This window comes from Hemitrygon akajei, chromosome 8 (assembly GCF_048418815.1).
Source record: "Hemitrygon akajei chromosome 8, sHemAka1.3, whole genome shotgun sequence".
Lineage (NCBI taxonomy): Eukaryota > Metazoa > Chordata > Chondrichthyes > Myliobatiformes > Dasyatidae > Hemitrygon > Hemitrygon akajei.
Genome location: NC_133131.1, coordinates 96,143,535 through 96,164,170, shown reverse-complemented (window position 1 = coordinate 96,164,170; position 20,636 = coordinate 96,143,535). Strand labels below are relative to the sequence as shown.

General features: G+C 43.5%; 1 protein-coding gene across 1 annotated transcript in view; it reads left to right on the top strand.

The window, feature by feature from the left end:
• The first annotated feature begins 683 nt into the window (after positions 1 to 683).
• Positions 684 to 20,636, top strand: part of gngt1 (guanine nucleotide binding protein (G protein), gamma transducing activity polypeptide 1) — a 57,823-nt gene continuing 37,870 nt past the window's right edge. The window contains exon 1 of the mRNA XM_073054215.1: positions 684 to 770. The gene's annotated coding sequence lies outside the window, so the exon portion shown is untranslated. The remainder of the gene's footprint in view (positions 771 to 20,636) is intronic.

The window sequence follows — 20,636 nt, the reverse complement described above, 5'->3', positions numbered from 1 at the left end:
GGCTGGTAGATTGTTGATTAGTCAGGGCATGAAGGGTTATGGGGAGAAGGCAGGAGATTGAGGTTGAGAGGGAAATGGATCAGCCATGATGAATTGGCAGAGCAGACTCAATGGGCCTAATTCGGCTCCTGTATATTAAGGTCTTTTCTACATTTTAAAAATTAAAACATACAGTTGCCGCCAAAGTCTCTGAACGTGAAAACTAGGATTAGATCAATATCAAATTCTTCCAGAGGATTCCAAAGTTAGAGATTTTTCCAAATTATCTTTTGATATACTTACCAAAATGTCATTAATGTTGCTTATGAAATTTCCATAAATTATTTGTACATATACTTGTTGGGCCAAATTATCACTGTGGAGAAATGTATTAAACCGATTCAAAATTACACCCATTTAAAATGAAAAAAAAATTCAAAAGTAATTAGTTTGCACAATGTTCATGCAAAATAGGCATATGTTTTTCCTTCGATAACCTCTTGTTGACACAAACACTCCTTCATTTCAATGATTTATTAGTTTATAACAATGTAAACTTACTTTCTTTCCTTCCCTCACAATTATGCCTTGCAATAAAAGTAACTAGCAAGTTAATTCCTGTATGCAATGTAATTGTACTTCAAACAATGCTTACGCTCTTTGAACTACTCCTGACAGTGACGTGGCACAGATAAGGCTGAGAAGCTAACGCAGTATGATCTGAGTTACATGAAGAGGATGTAAGCTCTGTTTCAAAAAGAAAGCTTGGAAATCATTGATATTTTTGTCAGGTAAAGTAATATTATAGTTTTTAATTATTAGATTCAATTGCAATGCTTTATATTCCCTGAATGTAAACCGAAAACACCAACGGAACATGCTATTTCTATAATATGGGAAAAATGAGCATTTTCATAAACTCCAAATACTTGGTGGAATAAATTCTGTATTTTATTGTCTACTGTGGACTCAATATACGTTTGCTTTTTAAGTACCGTGCTAAGCCCAGAGTAAAATGCAAAGATAAAATGTTCAGCATTTTGCTCGGCAGAAGAACAGCTCTGTTGTAACCGACTGCAGATTTCTTAGCGGCACTCAATGGACCTGGGCCTCAAGTTGCGAGGTTGCTTGCGTTTCAGCCACCGGAGGAGAGGCTTCGGAGCCACTGCGCTCTACCGGTTAGCCAGTAGACAGATGCTATTGTTGGGCTGGGGGTTCTGGGCTGTATATATACATGCATATTTGGCATTGTTGTATTTTTACTGATATTGTATATGGGTTTGTTGATTTGCATGCAGCAAGCCACGGCATTGCGGGGTGGGAAGTGGGTCTCGGGACTCTTATTATGTGATTGTGATCCTGTGTGTGACTGTTGTTAAGGTGTCTTTGCACCTTGACCCCTATAGTAACGCTGTCTCATTTGGCTGTATTCATGGGTGGTTAAATGACAACTAAAATTGAATTGAATTGAATTAAATTAAAATCTTGTTGTAAATCTACATGTGATTGCATTTTGAAAACTTGTACACAAATAGACAAAAATTCTACTCTATAAACTTATCGTTTAGAAAAATGTTTATTCTTAGTAGTTTCAGTGTTACTCTGATGACGGAACTAATTTCTGATGTTCAGGATAATGGACAGCACAATGTCTCAGCTAGAAGAATTCCTCACAAAAATAGTAAACTTGGTTCACCCCTAAACTTCAGTACTGTCTGTGTGGAGTTTGCACGTTGTATAGGTTTCCTCCGAGTGCTCAAGTTCCCCCCCCCCCCCCCACATTCAAGGGATCAATTGACCACAAACTGTTCATGTATAAGTGAGTAATCTCTCCTAGGAGGAGTTGATGGAATTGTGTGAGGACCAAATGACAGGGCAAATGAATGAATAAATGGGATTGTTCAGTGATGGAACAAATAGTCTCATTCTGTGTTGAGGGAAATGTGATGTTGTCCTGCTCTGCTCTCTCCACACTAATCCTAACCTCACTAACACACCCGCAGATAAAGGAGGGTGCTGTAGTAGTCTGCCAGACTGATGTCTACTTTGCTGAGGCCCAGCAACAATTCTCAAACTCCACCTCTTACTTACGCCTTGAACAGAAATCCACCAAGGAGCACCAGCCATCGTCTCCCACACCATCATTGACCTTATTAGCTCTGGGAAACTCCAGTCCATTGCCACCAACCTCATAGTTCCCATACCAGGCATGTTCTGTTTCTACCTCCTACCCAAGATCCACAAATCTGCTTGCCCATGTAGCCCCATTTTTTCAGCTTGTTCCTACCCCACTAAACTCATACTGCATACATTGACTCTGTCTTATTCCCTAGTTCAGTCCCTTTCTACCTACATCCATGACACTTCACGCTTTGGATCTTTTCAACGATTTCAAGTTCCCTGGCCCCCATCATCTTATTTTCACTATGGATGTCCAGTCCCTATACACCTCCATCCCCCACCAGGAAGGCTTCAAAGTTCTCCGTTTCTTTCTGGACACCAGACCCAACCAGTTCCCTTCCACCACCACTCTGCTTCATCTGACAGAACTTGTCCTCACTCTAAATAATTTCTCCTTTGGGTCCTCCCACTTCCTTCAATCAAAAGGTGTAGCCATGGCACTCACATGAGCCCCAGCTATGCCTGCCTGTTTGTCAGCTATGTTGAACAGTCTATGTTCCAGGCCTACACTGGTGACATTCCCACACTTCTCCTACGATACATCTCATAGGAGCGGGGTCTCCCAGTGGCCACCAATTTTAATTCTACTTCCTGTTCCCATCTGTCCATCCACAGCCTCCTCTACTGTTGTGATAAGGGCACACACAGCTTGGAGGAACAACACCTTATATTCCATCTGGGTAGCCTCCAACCTGATGGCATGAAAATCAATTTCGGAAACTTCCAGTAATGACCCACCTTCACCATTCCCCATCTCCTTAACTCCTAGCCTGCCCATCGCTTCCTTCTGGTGCTCCTCCCCCCCCCCCTTTTCTTCCTTCCATCGACTTCTGTTCCCTCCTATCAGACTCCTCCTTCTCCAACCCTATATCTCTTTTACCAATCAGTTTCCCAGCTCTTTACTTCATCCCTCCTCCTCCTAGTTTCACCTACCACCTGGTGTTTCTCTCCCCCCTCCCCCACCTTTTAAATCTACTCACCTTTTTCCCTACAGTCCTGCCAAGGGGTCTCAGCCCAAACCATCAACTGTACTTTTTTCCCATAGATGCTGCCTGGCCTGCTGAGATCTTGATTATCCACCTGTTGCTAATTAATCCAAATTAAACATAACAAATGACATGCCACACCAAATAAGCACTCATAATTCAAACAGCTCAAACATTCAGGACATAATACCAAAACAAACTTCATTAACTCTTTAATTACACAGCACTTGCAGCAGTTTCACAGCCTCCAAATCTCACTGAGTCTATTCAGATATTACCTACTCCAGGTAAAGCTGGCCAGGTGTCAATGTGGTGAATTCCTCTCTGAGTCAGAGTTTGAAGTCTTATTCTGCAACTATTGAGCTCCAGGGTTATTACTATCTATCATCTCATGAGGCACCTTTTTAAATGTTTCTTTCTAAATCATTCGGACACTGTTCTGATAGTGTTTTGATTTTATCACCAATGACATGGCTACAAGTCAATTCTTGTTACATATACAGTAAGTACTTGTTGTTTTTCTTGCTGTTTCTCATAATTACCTTAGCCACCTGTCTCAAGCAGAACAGCTCCTTGAACAAATTTCCTCCAGGTGTATCTATTGAGTACAATGACTTCATAGTTTTGAAATGTTGAATTTCTTCAAGCTGATTTTGATATTATCTTTGAAATGTTTTCTTTGCCCACCAGGGGCTCACTGACCATCCTTTGACTGGGAGTAAAGATCTGTTTGGGCAGAGGATACTCTCTGCGGTACAACAATATCTCAAAACTGTCTGTGTTTCTCAGTTGGGGAAAACACAGCACTGTGAAATTGTCTCAGGAGGAAAAACATTACATCATCATTCTGACACTAATCATGTATTCAAATATTCAAATATCAGAATGACCCCATGTCACATCATATTGGGCAAGTCTCCCATTGTTTGCAGATCTTCCAATTAACTTGTTTATTCTCTCATGAACTGTCTACACATCCTTCAGAGCTGGCTGTGACCAAGGAGCTAACCGTGACAGTATTTGAGTGCACTTTGGTGCTCAACCTTCAGCTGTATGAACACAGTACCATAGCCTCAGTTTCCCTCCAACCAAATGACGTTTAAGGTAGGAAAACCAGTAAAAGGAGGGCTTAGACGATAAGGGGAAAGGTTATCCCTGCACTCAGATGAGTTACATCAGCTACGATTTCAGTATCAGCTAGTCGATGTTACTATGGGTTACGTTGTACTTCAAGCTCTGGTTGGAACAGGAGCAAAGCCATTGTTGAACTAATGGCAGAAAAGAGATGTTGCAAGCTGAATGGCAACTATTTCTGAAGACAGAAAGCTCTCAGTCAAGGTCATAAGGTAGATTTGGTTGCTTGGGGAAAGCCTGTCCGACTGTGGAGGGAAAGACTGTAATTGTGGTTGGGGAGCGGAATAGGCCATGGTCAACAGTAAAGAGGCCAACCTTATAGGATCAGGAAGAAAACTGCTGCATTTGAAGTGAGAAACTCTGTCAGATTACTGTTTAAATAGAGAGTATAATTACTGGGATAAGTAGTGATGATGGTGCAGATAGCATTTCCAGCTCATGGTCAGATTGACACTGATACTACTCGGTAATGAGTTCTCAGATTATTATTGCTTTTGATGCACAATTTTATCCTTAAGAAAATGAAGAAACACAGGAGAATCTGCTGTAATAAAATACAAAGGTTCAACCACAGCTAGTTCAGTGTGTGTATTCAGGTCACCGCACTATGGAGAATATGTGGTTAAATGAGAGGGGGTGCAGAAAATATTCATAAGGATTTTTCTGGGAGCGGGGGAGGGGGGGGGGGCTTGAGTTACAAGAAGAGATGGATAGGTTCCGCCCAATTTTCCTGGACAGAAGGAAGCAGAGGGGTGAAATTATAGAGGTTTATAAGGACCATTGTTAAAATAGTTAGTTACAGAGATTTTTCCATTGTAGGGGAATCTCAAACGAGAGGGCATAGGTTCAAGATGAGAGGAGAAAGATTTAAACAGATTCTGAGGGGTGGGTTTTTAATACAGAAGGTGGAGGGTATATGGAACAAACTGTCAGAGGAAGTGGTAGAGGTAAGTGTAATTACTGCATTTAAAAGACATTTGGACAGATACATGGACAGGGAAGTTGTAGAGCGTATGGGCCATACACAGGTAAATGGTATTAGCTTAGCTGAACATCTTGGTCAGCATGGATGTGTTGGGCCAAAGGTCCTGTTTCCATGCTTTATAAATCTATATTCACATATACTGACAAGTCTGCAGCCAGACTCATGCAGCAACCAATATCTTGAGAGTAAGATATTGACCAAATGGTTGGTTTGCTCGGTCATCAATTGTTACGACTCCATTAGGAAATGCTCAACCACTGAGCATCTTCATGGCCACAGTGTAAGTTGTCTCTCCCTGGAGTTGCTGGCTCAGAATTCCCTAAGTGATCCACGTCAGGGAGCATTTCCCAATACAACTACTGGCTAATGTCTGGTGCAATCCAGCACTATCAGATCATAGTGCAATGTCAGCTATATTTTCTGTTAAACTGAACAGCTATATAATCCCATCTTTTACTTGTTACTTCTGTTCTTATAGATTTACTAATCTAAAGAAAGAAATCTGTTATTGAAAAGTGTGCATTTTAGTTGCCATGTGAAACCCACAATTAAACTCAAATTATCCCAGTTTGGTCTAATTTGCATACATGCCCTGATGTCTCCCTGATCCAACAGTGATTTCCACAATAACTCTCAACCCATGGTCTGATATTTCACTGTCATGTTCCATTCTCCTCCAACACACACTCTGATCACCCACAGCTCGCAAACTAACCTGCTCCTACTTTTCTCAGCTTATTCTCCAACCACTTCAACTAAAACTTCAGTTCACACTTACCAGCATGTTGCTTTTAGATTCTATTTCAGTTAGTGCAGGAGGAGCAGGGCCAGGAATGGGGGCAGTCCACTCGGGTACCTGTGTGCACAACTTGACTGGAAACGAAACCAAGAATGTGGAATTGTGGAATGAAGTGAGGATTGGTGTCAGTTGTGCAGTTCAGAACTGAAAGCCAGAGCACATCTGAGATCAGGATCCAAAGGTGGAAACATGGCCAGGAAAATCTTTCAACAGGTCGATGATTTCATTTAATATCCGAGAAGGTATACAATATACAACCTGAAATTCTTACTCTCCACAGATATCCTTGAAACTGAAGGAAAAACCCAAAGGAATGAATGGTAAAAACAATGTAGGAACCCCAAAGCCCCCTGCCCCCTTCCTCACGCAAGCAGAAACAACTCTTCCCCCACTTATTCTCGCATAAAGCATCTGTATTCCCACCACCCACCAGGCAAGCTACAGCAAAGCCCCCAAACAGAGACCGTGGTCTACAGTACACCAAAAACTAACTGCTCACTCTAACATTTCAACACCCCACAGGCTACAAGAGTCGCTATTTTGTTGTTACAGTCAGTCTGTAGTGTTGTTTCTATTTTGAGTTTCCTGACTCGAGAGTCGGCAGCAAATTCTCTCTCAGCAATGAGGGAGGGAGAAGGAGGGAGAGCGTGGTTAATACTGAGTGCACAGCCTTCCAACAGCTGCTCTCCCTGTTTTCAATGTTCCGGTTTCCGCTGTGCTTCAGTTCGCAACATTGGTGAAAATTCATGCAAGGCTTGAAGCCACCTGACTTCTGACTGAACCTGGACATATCAAAACGTGACATGGTCAGATGAGTGACTGGGAACCTCTCAGGTGTAAGGGCTAGAAGGAGGGGAGTTTGTGGAAGAGGTTGAACATGTCAGAAAATGGGACATAGTGAGAGAAAACAGCAGGTAGAAGTGTTCATGGACATGGAGGTCTATGGGTGAGGTTATCAAGAGTGGAGGATGGCTGAGAGAGTTTAGAAGCAAAGAAGGTGGTAGTAGTCAAGCGTGCGTGCGTGACTGTGTGTGTGCGTGAGACTGTGTGAGAGAGTGTTCCAGAAGATGGCGCAACGTTCCTTTTGTTATTACAAGTATTTTTAGTACAAAGAGTACAAGCTGACTTTGTTTCAGTTACATCAGTACAACGCAGGAAATACCATAGAACACGGAACGTAATACACCACAGGGACAGGCTTTTTGTCCCATGGTATTGTGCTGGACTAATTAAGCTAATGATGTTAATTACACTAACTTACACTGGCTGAACTTGCAGTAGTGCCCAAAGCAACTTTCAGAGTTGCTGAGGTGGTTAATTGATTTTAGGAACCTCACTATACCAGCCGCCAGACTCTTTAAGCAGTCGCTGTTTACTCGTATTATCTGACCACTGCCACTCATCCAGTAAATGAGATGTCTGCTCCGCCCAAGCCTCATATTCTTTTTCCCCAATGGGTGTGGATTTAACTCCAGAGAACATTCTCAGCCTATGATAAAATTGGTTCTCCGCAGGTACGCTTTGGCAGTGATGTAATAGCCGAAACCAGCTCAGAACTTAAATCAACAGCTGAAGGACCTTTTAGACTTTTCACATCAGACAAAGCCTTCCCCTCACTCCAAAGGAAAGAGAATAACTTGCCTTTAAAATAGTGACCCTCAGCTACTTTCTCACCAACGCTGCAGATATGAACGGGCCATGGCACTGCCGCTCCAGGTACCCCTATCCTATCAGGCAGTGTGACTTCAATCATGGCACTGGTAGTCATATAACACCCGACCTTACTCTCCACAGCATCCATAATAAGGTGCCTCACTTTCCACAAAACACTGGCTTAAACAAATAAGCTGCTTAATCAATTCTTATACAGCATTCCAGTCCTCTGGACGAAGCCCCCAAAAGATGCAACTCTCTCACCATGGCTTGTACAAACTTGGCTTGTTAGCTAATTCTGACTAACAGCCACATGACTCATCATCGCATGGGTAATGGTGAGAAGGCCATCTTCAATAAGTATAACACTCATCTCTATCAACCCACGTTCTTCTAAGGAAACCCGCTGCCCGCCAAACTGTGTCTCACATTTGCATAGATGCCATGTAATGACCCCCGGTACAACCCACAATGTAAAATATCAGGCTGTACACAAGGTACATTTAAACAATTACACTTTATAAATTTTACTGTGACTGTGGGGTCAGTAATGAAACAAAAATATAAAATAAAAAGGCGCCAAGAATAGGCATTATACAGTTCATGCACAACGTTGGAGCTCACGCAATATCCTCGAACCACCATTTGATTTCCTCCGAACTCCATGACCGTCGGACTGGGACCAGCCACAGTGGTCTACCAGAGCGCTTCCCACAAGTCCTTCACCTTCGCTTCTCCTTGCTGAATCTCCCGCGCACCAACCCCAGTTCCCACACATACAGACTTCCATTGGTTAGTTCCAGTAGTTCAGTAGTTATAACCCAAATATTGCAGCTACAGAAAACATTACCTCATTCGTTAAGCCATTTCAGTATAACACTACAGAGAAGACATATTATTATTAGCAGTTAACAGTTAACATTACAGTCAATATTCTGAGAACCCTACATAAGCAACACATGTCTAGGGTCAGTGTGTCAACTTTGCTGATGGCGCTAACTAAGAAATCCATGTACTCTTTCGACTGGAGTACCGAGTGGAGACCACTTCTACAGAGCTTAAGCAACAGTTTACATCCACTCCCATCTCAGCTTCTCCTAACCCGGAACTTCCCTTCATCATGGAGATGGGCACCTCAGACATAGGAATGGGTGCAGTGTTGTTCCAATAACCACCTTCGGACGAGTAAACTGCACCCATGTGCCTTCTCCTCCAGGCGGCTATCCCTGGCAGAGAGGAACTAGGACATCAGGAATCAGAAGCTTCTTGCGGTTAAGTTACCTCTGGAGGAATGGCATCACTGACTAGAGGAGGTCAAGAACCCTTTTATCATTTGGACTGACATCAAAAGCCTGGCTTTTATTCAGAAGGCCAAGAGACTGAATTCTAGGCAGGCCATGTGGGCTTTGTTTTTTAACAGCTTTGAATTCATCTTGACCTACTTAGAAGCCAGATGCCCATCCCATCAGTTTGATGAACCGGAACGAAATGAGTAGCCTATCACCGTTTTATCTGAAGTCAGGGTGGTAGCACCAATTCGTTGAGATATTGACCATCTTGTTCAAAAGGCCCAAGCGCAAGGGGAGATTCCTAGGAATGGTCCTCCAGGTAGGCTGTTCATCCCAATTTCTGTCAGGTTCCAGAGGACATTCGTCAAGAATGACCGTACACCCAGGGGATTGCCAGGAGCCTTGAGTTTATCAACAGGAGGTATCAGTGGCCCAGAATGATGAGAGAAAGTCAGAAGTGCGTGCAGGCATGCGAGGTGTGCACCCAGAACAAGGAATCCCTGTACCTGACCTCAAGGGCTCCTCCACTCCCTACCTGTTCTGGAAAGACCTTGGGCACGCATCTCCATGGACTTTGTCACAGGCCTCCTGTCATCCAAGGGGAAGTCATACAGTTCGAGTGGTTCAGCAATACTTCATAGACTGGGGAGGATTCAGACCCGAGGAAAGGAGCTGGGTGCCCAAAAGAGACACCTCAGACCCAGCAGCCAAGGCTGTCAAGAGTCAGCCAAAGGGAAGGGGGTCCTGTTACGAGACACCCCCAACTCCGGAGTACAGACAGCTGACGTGGCCCCTTTAAGGGTTCAGGATGGTCCCACTAATTGGTCATCATGTTTCAAGCACCCAGAGCTGAGTATTTATGGATCTCCTGAATGGTGGTTCAGTGCTCAATTGTAAGCCTTATTGTGATTTTATCTGGTGTTTTGAGCTCAGATTTGGGTCTAGTGCTTTGAGCTCAGATCCAGTGTAATACCATGTCTTGAACCTTGCTTCAGATATCTCAGAATTTGGGTCCAATTCATCCTCATCAAGGACTCCCGTCACCTGTTGAAACCGTGCCTAGGGAAGGCAGGGGTGATACAAATCATTCATGTTCAGACTCTGCTGAGAATTGTTTCTTTTCAAGCACTGAGATACCATAGACATTTTTGTCCTTTGCCTGTTCTTTCAGTGTCTTTTAACGGTGGCTCACTTTCCCTATTTGTTTAAACAGAATTTATCTAACTCTTTTTGCATTTCATATCTACATTGAACAAACACAGGTCACCCTACAGCATTCTCTCATTTTCCTTTCTCTAACAACACTTCTGCAGACACTCATTTAGTCCATTCCACCATACAATATACTTCTCAACCTCCTTAATGCTTCCTGGTCAATAATGTACAAACATGCATGCTACCAGGGTCCTTTAGAGGTCTGGGAAAGGGGACTTTCATGCTACAATGCACACTCAAACACATTTTGGAGTTCCTTTCTTTTAAATATCGCTCATACCAGTTTTTCCTGTGTCTCATGCAGAACTCCAACTGGGATCACAGCAAACTCAAGCAGGACTCCAACCCATACCACAGCAACCTCAAGTGCGACTCTAACCCAGACCACAACAACCTCAACTTTTTTTTTAAAACACTGCTGCTTTCCTATACCAGTGACTGAAGTGGTATAGCTTGACTATTTCACACAGGAGGAAACTTGCATTCCATCAGCAAACTCAGTACCTCTCTCAAATATTTAGAACTGATTGGCTACTGGGGCTGAATTCCTTTCTCTTACAACTCAAGCATTCTTTCTATTTCACTTGTACAGAGGAGAACAGCATAGGCCCCTGCAATCCACACTGTTCTGAAGAATGAGCAGCAAACTACTATTTTTATGCAAAATTAGCTCATCAGTTATGTAAATTGATCATTGTAAATTGTATATGTTTGAATGCCTTACTCACAAGATTAATCGCCATTCTCAATAGCAGTGTTAGAGTCAATTGAAACTGAAAGCGGACAGCCGATGATTCTTTGAAGTAAGAACGATAGAGCCTTACTTGTTAGGTATGTTTTACATCCTTCTTGGACACCCACTGTTATGCTTTAGGAAGATCTTTCTGGTAAAGTCTTACTGCAGGTGTCTCAACCCAGTCACTCTCAGCTGTAGATAGCAGTGGTGTCTCCACCGGTCTCACTTGACAACAACTGTCCCAGGCTATCTTTGCATTGCCACAACTTCCACACTGGCTGCACTTGGGAGACTTTTACATTCTGCAGACATTTCCCAATTGTTCCAAAATCAGAAGGTACAATTTTGTACCTTCTAGCACACACCATATCTGTAAATATTATATCTGATTTTATCTTTTGTTCAATGGTTTTTTCTTTTCATTTTTAACTTCTGGCATTGATCTTCTGTCAGTAAAATTGTGTCATATCCAGTTAGGTATTTCTGAATGCTGTGAGTTCTTGTTGACTTATAACATTAAGACTGCGATAACAAGGATATAGTCCTTCTCAAGTGCTGCTCGGTCACTGAGTGTACAGATAAAGTGTTGAATAACAGTCACAAAGCTTAAACTGATCTAAATGCTCTGAAGAAATGTCACGATTCTTTTTGTGAAAATGGCATCTGTTAGAATTGAACATTTCAAGTTACGGCAACTGATTGTAGATCTGCAAGATGCAACCTTACTATAAATGGATGCTTCTAATTTGATCAAAATGGCAGTCTTGAGGCAAAAAATCAACCTCTACTGCCTGGAAATTGTATCAGATCAAAGAAGCAGGGAGAGGAATATCTGGTGGGGCAGGGCTGACAGACTCTGGAAAACTTCATTTCCACCTGTTAGAACTTCAGGAAGTTCTGTTGGGGTTTGCAATTCTCTCTTTGAGATATTTGTCAGACTGGATGAAGAAGAAAGTTCACTGACATGTCTTCATAATGTGGGCAAATCCCATCACAGTGTATGGCACATTATTTGCTGAGAGACAACACTGAAATTAATAGTTTTATAATTTACCTTATTCAGTATAACTGCCGTTTGTCAGGCAATTGCTGTTTAGAAAAAGCACTTGCCATTATTTTCTTGATGCTAGAAACAGCAACATGGAAACAATGTTCACTGTTAAGATTATTCTGGGGATGATATTTTTCACAGTTTTGTGAATCTGATTATGCCATTGTTTGACGTCACCCCTTGCAGACTTCTGCTGCAGTTCCAGTCGACATACTACAAGAGTGTTGCAGTCGGTGGAAATAAGAGAAAAAGCTGAATGTCAGTAGGTGCCCGGGACACTTTTTACCCCATTGTACTAGAATACACCAGTATTACAACTTATCCAGAAGCACACTAAGTGATATAATGGATAACTGGTTTGCATGTTCTCTGGAGCATTTGATTCCATAATTGAGATGCTTCACTGACATTCAGTTTCACCTGGTTCTTTGCAGAAGACGCTGAGCAAAAGCCTAGTGCCTTTCTAGAAACTCACAGAGCATAAACATGTGGTTGTTACACTAATGCTGCAGAAGCACTGGCCTAAGCCTAACCCATCATGTTACAGTCAGCACTAACATGAATTACAGACCCCATTTGACTGCAAAAATGGAGAAGGTGAGCACTGGGAAAAGTTTAGAGAGCATGATCTTTGTGTCATCACCAGCCACTGTAGTACCGGATGATTGGGGGATAGCAAACGTTCCTTTTTTCAAGAAAGGGAATAAGGATAACTTGGGAATTATAGACCAGTGAGTCTTAATTTGTTGGTGGGCAAATTATTGGAGAGGATTCCTAGAGACAGGAATTATGAGCATTTGGATAACCAGCATGACTATTTTGAGGGGTAAGTAATCCCTTATGAGTTCTTAGAGGATGTGATAAGATACTTTGATGAAGATAGAGCAGTGAATGTTGTATATATAGATTTTGGGAAGGTGTTTGATTGGTTTCCTTGTGGTAGGCTGATTTAGAACTTCAGAAGGCATGGGATCCAAGGGACCTCTGCTGTGTGGATTCGGAACTGGCTTGCCCATAGAAGACAGAGGGTGTTTGTCAATGATGTATATTCTGCCTGGAGGTTGGTAGCCGGTGGTGTTTCATAGGGATCTGTTCTGAGACCCCATGTGCTGTGTGAATTTATAAATGGCTTGGATGACGTAGTGGAAGAGTGCCTTAGTAAGTTTGCAGCTGACATGATGTTTAGTGATGTTGTGGATGGTGTAGAAGGTTGTCGAGGGTTACAATAAGACATTGACAGGAATCACAGCTGGGCTGGGAAGTGGAAAGTGGAGTTCAACTCAAAAGAAATATGAAGTGATTCACTTTGGAAGGTCACATTTAAAGGCAAAATACAGAGTCAATGGCAAGATTCTTAGTAGTGTGGGGGAACAGTGGGATCTTGGGGTCCACATCCATATATCCATCAAAGTTGCTGCACAGGTTGAGAGAGTTGTTTCGAAAGCATATCGTGTGCTAGCCTTCATTAATCACAGATTGAGTTCAAGAGCCATGAGGTAATGTTGCAGCTCCATAAAATCCTGTTTAGATCACACTTAGAATAGTGAAGGGAAAGGCTGGCAGGATTGGAGTATCCAGGTTGATGAGGGATATTGAGTCTCTAGTCAGGAAAAAGGAGGCACATGTCAGCTACAGGCAGTTGGGATCCAGCGAATCCCTTGATATAGAGGACCTGGACCTGCTGCAATTTGCTTACCATGGGAACGATACTACAGCAGTTGCAATGTCACTGGCTGGACACTCGGTACTGGAGCACCTGGACTACAGTGACCGCTGGCTCATGAAAACAAGAGATTCTGCAGATGATGAAAACCTTGAGCAACACACTGGAGAAACTCAACAAGTCAGGCTGCACCTATGGAGGGGGAACAATCAGACCACGATGCTTCAGTAGGACAGGAAATGAAGCCAGAATAAGAAGCCAAGGGGATGGGAAGCTGGTAGGTGGTAAGTGAGTCCGGGGGAGGGGCAAGATAAATGAGTGAAAGATGGGGGATAAACCAAGAATCTGGGAGGGAATAGGTGGAAAAGATGAAAGGTTGAAAAAGAAGATATCTGATAGAAGCGAACAGTGGATGATGGAAGAAAGAGAATCAAAGGGAAGTGATGGGCTGGTGAGGAGAAAAGGAGGGCTGATAAAGTAATCAGAATGGGAAGTCATAACCACAGACTATACCATGGAGTCTGCTCAACCTCACAGCGGGCTGCAGAATGGGTTCAGCAATCATGCTTATGAGTGTGTATGTTCCAGCCAATTAGTGTTTCACTGTGGCAGTATTTAACTCCCTTTCTCTAGTCAAGACTTGACCAAATGCACAGCAACGTCCCTGCTCCCTGCTTTGTCCTTGCTCTGCGAAAGAAGACTACCATCTAGATTAACACTGTAAAGGAGCAGTAATCCTTTAGTATTGTTATTAGTTCAAACTGTAGTGTCAGCATTAGTTTTCAATTTGGGAGTTTTTCTTAATGGTCCTGTTGGCCGACTCTTTATTGTTTTCCTTAAATTCAGAATGGTTCTTATTAAAAGTTAGTGAATTGTTCATCTGCTTCAATGTCTCTCCCTCTGCGCTTGATCCATAACCACACACTTTTGTCAGGGGAGTAGAAAATAAAGCAGGGTCACAAAAAAGATCCCTGTGCAACACCACTAGACATTGACCTCTAATCAATCTACTACCCATCCAAAAGGAATATCAAGGACAGGGCAGTTTATTTTGTCTACATGGGTGTGAGCAAGGTCACACATGGTAGACTTGTCCAGAAAGTTAAAATGCATGGGATCCAGGATTATAAAATTGGCTTGGTGCTGGGAAGAAGAGATGGTGGTAGAGTATAACTTTACAGATTAGAGATCAGCAACCAGTGATCTGCTACAGGGATTTGTGCTGAGTCCTTTATAGTTGGTCATACATATTCACTCTGTAAAAGAATATATGTGGCCATGATCAGTAAGAATACAGATGACAGTAAAATTGGTATGACTGATAATGTAGTTTTGTCTAATGATCTAGATCAACTAGGTCAATGGACAAAAAATAGCAAATGTAATTTAATTCAGACATGAGAAGTGATGCAGTTTGGGAAGCTAAACCATGCCAGGAATGTGGCCAGTTTGCGGGGATGTATTTCAACAGAGAGTCCTTGGAGTCAGGTACATAGTTCCTGGGAAGTAATGACACAGATAAACAGAGTGGTGAAAAGGTCATGTGCTATGTTTTCATTCATTGGCCAAGGAATTCAGTATTAGAGGTTGGATGTGATGTTACAGCTGTCAAAGCCACCTTTGGAATATTGTCTTCAGTTCCAGCTGCTGTGCTGTACACAAGATGTGACAAAGCTAAAGATGGAGCAGAAATGAATCGCAGGACTATTGCACCTGAACTGGGAGACTTGACCAGTAAACCCTTGTCAGGCTTCCAGCCGGGTACAGTATCAATTATAACCAATGTTTTGATGACAAACTCTGCCATCTTCTTCAGTGATGATGCCTGGGTATGTCTAGTCCGGTGGTACTTATACCCCTGTAGTCCGTCCATCCTGATTGGTTAGTCCTCATCCAGTCAGGTTTCCACTCTCCCACCTTGTTTACAATTGAATTCCAGATTGGGGGACTTGATTTATATGAGAAGACAAACAGATGCAACTGTTTTCTTCAAGTAAAGAGGGCTGATGTGTGACCTTATGGAGGTTTATAAAATCATGAAGGATATAGATAAGGGAAATATTCTGTCTTCTTATTAAAAGTTTAAGACATGTTTATGGTGAGAAGAAAGAACTGAAGGGGACCCGAGGGGCAAGATTCTCCACACAGGGTTTGGGTGTGTGGAACAAGCAATCAGAGGAGGTGGTAGTGGCAGCACAAACAAAATGCTGGATGAACTCAGAAGGCCAGGCAGCAACTATGGGAAAGAGTACAGTTGACATTTCGAGCCGAGACCTTTCGGGGCAGTTTACTTTGTCTACATGGATGTAGGCAAGCCTTTGACAAGGTCACATGTGGTAGACTGGTCCAGAAAATTAAATGCATGGGATCCAGGGTGAGAAAGCAATTGATGTCCTGTTGAAGGTTCTCAACCCAAACCGTCGACTGTTTACTCTTTTCCATAGATGCTGCCTGGCCTGCTGATTTCCGCCTGTATTTTGTGTATTTCCTCCTGTATCCAAGCATCTGCAGATCTTCTCTTGTAGGTGGTAGTGGCAGGTTTATTTATAAAGTCTAAAGGACATTTGGATAGGTACATGGAAAGAAAAGCATTAGAGCAGGGGTTCCCAACCTTTTTAATGCCATGGACCAATGCCATTATGCAAGGGGTCTATGGACTCCAGGTTGGGAACCCTTGCTTTAGAGTGATCTGGATCTTGTACAGGCAAATGAATTAACATAATGTCATCCTTGTCTGATGGATGAATTTAGGCTGAAGGACCTATTTCCATGCTGTGTAATGGAATTGCATGATATTGATGACTACATTCCAGTGACCACTGGAGAGATGAGTGGAGATAAGCCTAATAATGTTTCTCCAAACCTTGTGCATGAACACAGCTTCACTGAGGTATGGAGATGGGAGGAAGTGCAGAAATCGGATTGATCAGAAAAGGTGGTGTGAGCTGTTGGTAAATCGAGGTTGGTGTCATGATGCCATAAAGTGGTGAATCCAATGTACTACAAGTATGACTATTGAAGCAATATCAGCTAGGCATATGGGAAGCATCCTCATAAATGTGCAGCCAGTATCTCCATGTGTATTGGACAGGAACTGACTGGAATATAGAACAAGTTGTGAAATTCACATCTCTGGACTACTGGCCATAGCTACCCACTGCTCCAAAGCCAAAAAGCATGGCAAGTTCTTATCTTCCAGCCAGTAAACATTGACTTCTTTCACCACACAGAAAGTAACAACTTAGAGGAATGGGTCTCTGATAGGCAGGAGGCCATGTGAATTGCTGCTGAGACCTTGGCTTTTTATAGTTTTCATAAATAACTTGGATGAAAGTAGTAAAGGTATGGTTGTTATTTTTGCTGATGGCACGTAGATAGGAAAGAAAGCTAATTTGCAAAGTGGTCCTAAGGGGGTGGTTGCATGCTAATATGTACTTCTTTCTATTAACTAATTGCGACTATAACAGTTTAGGATATTACAGCCATATCCATTGCCTCTGCAGAACATACAGTAGTGATGTAACATCCATTTTTACAATGTTTAGCCTCCCTGTATAGCTAGTTACTAAATAAAAGGCCAATGCTTAGGTCAACACATTTTATCACGGATTAAATCTGGCATTGCTTTACACCCCCATACCATCCGGCATCTAATGCCAGTTAAATTTTTTCAAACACAGGGTGAAAGGAAAAACAGTACAATCATTATTGGATGACACGAGAGAGACTGCAGATACTAGAAATTGGGAGCAATGCACAAAGAGGAAGAAACAGGTTAGGCAGCATCAACATTTCTGGACTGGAAAGAAAGAGTAGAGATAGCTTTTAAAAACTGAGGGGTAAGGCAGAGCTGGCAGAGTAATCCTATTCCCTCAGTAGTCATGGCCAAGTGGTTAAGGTGGGCTAGAAATCCACTGGGTTTTCTCCACATAAATTAGAATCCTACCAACTACTTGTTCTCAATACTTCTTGTTTTAGAAGTGTAAAGACAAACCAGGACAGGTCGTACACAGTGCACGGTAGGGCGCTGAGGAGTATGGCAAACAAAGATCTGCAGCTTGGGAGAATGAGGGGAGATTTGACAGAGTATACAAAATTATGAAGGATGCAGAATGAGGAGTAAATACTGGTTTAGAACAGCAAGGTGTTGCACTTTATAAGGACAAGCCAGGGTGGGACATACACGTTGCACAGTAGGGCACTCTGCAGAACAAAGATCCGCAGCTTAGGAGAATGAGGGGAGATTTGACAAAATTATGAGGGGTAGAGAATGAGGGATAAATGCAAACAGTGTTTTTCACTGATGCTGGGCAAGACCAGAACTAGAGGTCATAGGTTAAATATGCAACGTGGAATATTTAAGTGGAATCTGAGTAGGATCCTCTTCTATCAGAGAGCAGTGCCAGTGTGGAACAAGCTGCCAGTGGACATGTTATCATCAGGTCTGATTGCAATATTTAAAAGAAGTTTGGATTACCACCAAGGACTATGAAGGGCCGTAGTCCAGGTGTGAGTTGATAGGACTAGACAGAATAACAGTTTGGCATGGACTGGATGGGCTGAGAGGCCTGTTTCTATACTGTACCACTCCATAACTCCATGTCTCAAAAATTTTAGAACCACTAAGTGATAGAATCATATAATACATATAGTGGCCCTTTGGCCTCCCATGTTCATGCTAACTGGGGAGAATCACTAAACCATCAATGAGATCTACAGGAAGATATTGTTTCCTGCCTGGCATTGCTGTCTCCTGCACCTCAAACAATGCCCATAGGTCAGCTGCAGGATCATCAGCCGGGGACCACCGCTCATTGGCGTTTCGCTCCCTCAGGCCTGGTACATCTCCTGGTGGCAGGGATATCTCCATGCTGTCCCCTGCAGCTTCCAATAGGGTTAGTCAGTCCCCCAATTTCTGTTCTTCCTCCTCAGCCGCTGCCAAAAGCTGCCCCCTTCTACCTCTTCAGCCAATTCCCCGGAGTCCCACTCCAGTCACAGCCATATCACGGAGTAACCTTGTTGTTGACGTTCCGATGAAGCCCCGGCATCCTACCTCCACAGGGCAGCTGATGATCCTCCAGCCAGCTCTATTACACTCAGCTGCCAGGTCTGAGTGCTTCAGCCTCTTTCACTCGTTCCTCCCATGGGACGGTTAACTCAATGAGGAGGACTGTCTTGACAGCTGTGGACCACAGTACTCTGTCTGGGCAGAGAGATATGGTAGTGATTTCCGTGGTGAACTATAGCTGTTTGCCGAGATCTGCCCTCACGTTCCACTCTTTGCCCAGAGAGAGGATACCTGAAGGAGCTCTTGGGCAGGGACATTCAGTTCTCTTACCAGCCTTAACAAATGGGATGAGTTGCTGTCCTGCTGAGGAAAGGCTGCTTCTCGTATCCCACCTACAGGTCTCTAGGATCTCTGCCAGCTTCTCTAGGACCTGGTCATGTCACTATTTGTAGAGTCCTTGGGACAATGCATTCTTGAATCCTGCCAGGATGTGTTGGAGGTTGGCATTGGTGGTATCACACGGGGGCAGCTATTCTCACTGCCAAACCACTGGTGAAGATTTGAGGGACAGGGCAAAGTGTTATAGGTTGCCCTGATATGGAAGCTGAGCCTGGCTTGTGCAATCTTCTACAGGTCAGAGCAGCTGAATGACCTATTGATGGTGCCCTCCCATGTTGTCCAGCATCCCTGGTGGCTCTGTACCACTTCCTTCACCCTGTAGTGCTCCTGTTTTGTCCTTGAAACCTCTTCCACTGCCATTGCTTTCCTCTCTTTCTTTGAGGCCTTGGACATGCTTCCTTCCCCCCAGACAAGTCCTGCATGTCCAGCCTGGACTCTGTCGACAACCTCTTGGTGCTGCAGTCTGTTGATGGCCTGGTCTACGTCAGCTTGAGCTCTCCATTTATGGCTGGTATGGATTGGGGCATTGGTACTCCTTACCAGCAGGTCAGGGGACTCCCTCAGCTCAATGACCATTCAGGCTTTCTCCTGCTTACACTCCAGGCTGATGGATCTTAGTGGCAGCTGTATGTGTTGTCCCGAAGAGGCCAGTATCTGAGAAACACTGGGGCAACTCCAGCGATTACCAGATGTACAAGTCAGCTATCTCATCCATCCGACTAGCTGTTGCAGAGGGAAATTTAGAAATGTTCGGGGCCACGTCTCTATTTGGTACAGTGTGAATTAGTAGCACAAACTTTATACTTTCTGGGTAGTTGGTCCTGGTTGATTCTGGCCAGGCCCTCTGCGAACACTTTCTGTGCTACATTTCCTATCTTCCTGTCAGACAGCTCTGCAGTGTACTGCCTCCCAAGGCTTTGCATGGACTGCCTGGCCAACAATGGGATTTCCTCGCCCCCCCCCCCCCCCACTGCCAAAAGTAATCCCGTTGCATCTGATCCCTCTTCAGAGCGATAGACTTCGTCACCTGGCAGGCTTAGCACGTTTGCAAAACATTACTTCCTACAAAGCGAAACCCAATAGCATGAATGGCAGCGATGCTTCACCACCAGATAAACGCAACACCTTCTAGGCATGCTTGGAAAGGGAGAACACAACTACAGCTGTGAAGATCCCTGCTGCACCTGAAGACCCTGTGATCTCCGTCTCAGAGGCTGTCTTTAGAGAGAGAACCCTTGCAAGGCGGAAGGTCCTGATGGAGTGCCGGGTAAGGCTCTGAAAACCTGTGTCAACCAGCTGGTGGGAGAATTCAAGGATATTTTCAACCTCTCACTGCCACGGGCAGAAGTTCCCACTTGCTTCAAAAATACAACAATCATACCAGTGCCTAAGAAGAAAAATGTGAGCTGCCTTAATGACTATCACCCAGTAGTGCTCACATCTACAGTGATGAAATGCTTTGAGAGGTTGGTTATGACTAGACTGAACTCCTGCTTCAGCAAGGACCTGGACCCATTGCAATTTGCCTGTTGTCACAATAGGTCAATGGCAGACGCAA